Genomic DNA, 1,449 nt, shown 5'->3' with positions numbered 1-1,449 from the left:
GCTTTTTCGCCGACAATTCCGGGCTCAATTTGAGAACTCAGCGGAATAGTTCTGAGTATAGCGTCCAAAAATTGGGTGATCAGGAAGGGAGGGAGGGGGACCTATGTGGACGGCGATGGAAGGGACGGGGGCATGTTTAGGCAGGAAGGGAGGGAGGGGGGCATGTTTAGGGTGGGTGAGAGTGAAGCAAGGGGTACGCGGGAAAGCATGGGGGGGGTTGACTTGAGCTCATAGTGGATGACCTGGCGGGCATCCTGGTAGGCCTTCTACCGCAATGCGCCAGTGCGATAGTGTCGTAGAACTGGGTAGAACTGTGAGTTGCAACGAAGAGATCACGAGATAAGCCACCTGGCAACGGGAAACAGCAAACCAGCGACCGCTTTGTCGCCAAGTCATCACCTCTCTTCCTTGGCATTCCAGACCCCGAACCCCCCCCGACTGTACACGTCATCCCGTCCCAACCGTGTCCGCATGTTACACGTTGTCCCGTAGCCCACGTGTCCACTGCTGTCATTGGCGCTGTAAGTTAGTCCATTTACACACAAAAAACGCTACACACAGTCCATCGCCTCCACCCGCTTGGGGTATACAGCCGACAGCAACATGCCCCCACCCACCGTCAGCACCACCACACCTAGCGACACGCCCGTGCCTACCTCGACGCCTACGCACGCCGCCATCATCTTGCCGCCGATGAACGCGAGCACCAGCGCGAGCGCTTGGCGCAGAAACCGCACGCTCCCCATGGAGCACGCCACCACAAAGAAGAGCGACCGCAGCCCCATGACGGCCAGCACGTTGCTCACGTAGATCACAAACAAGTCGTCGCTGATCCCTAGCACGGCCGGCACCGAGTCCACCGCAAACACCACGTCCGACACCTCGATCGCCACCAGCACCACCAGTAGCGGCGTGCCCATAACCTTGCCTGTCTCCGACACGGCGAAAAATCGGTCCCCGACGTACCGGTCCCCCACGGGGAGCACGCGCTTGGCAAACCGGATCACCCGGTTGTCGTCCAGGTCCTCCTCTGCGTCGTCCTCCTCCAGCAACAGCTTTCCCGCCGAGTAGACTAGGAACACCGCAAACAGCCCCGCCACCCACTCAAACCGCTGCGTCAGCATCTTCCCCGCCACGATCATCACGCCGCGCAACGCCATCGCGCCGAAAATGCCCCAGCGTAGCACCTTTTGCTGCGCGTCGCGCGGCACGCGAAAGTACTTGAACATGAGCATAAACACAAACAAGTTGTCCACAGACAGCGAGTACTCCACCAAATACGCCGTGACAAATTCCATCCCTCTCGCGTACCCCTTGACCGCGCCGACGCCGACGGCCACGCAAGCGGCGGCCATGACCCACGCCACGGTGCGCGCGGCGTGCATGCAGAGCGAGGACGGCTTGCGCGCGGCCGCCGCGCCGCCCAGCGTGAGCGCGGCGAGCGACGGC

Source organism: Chondrus crispus, genomic scaffold (assembly GCF_000350225.1).
Source record: "Chondrus crispus Stackhouse genomic scaffold, scaffold_230, whole genome shotgun sequence".
Taxonomy (NCBI): Eukaryota; Rhodophyta; class Florideophyceae; order Gigartinales; family Gigartinaceae; genus Chondrus; species Chondrus crispus.
This window is presented reverse-complemented; position numbering follows the sequence as displayed.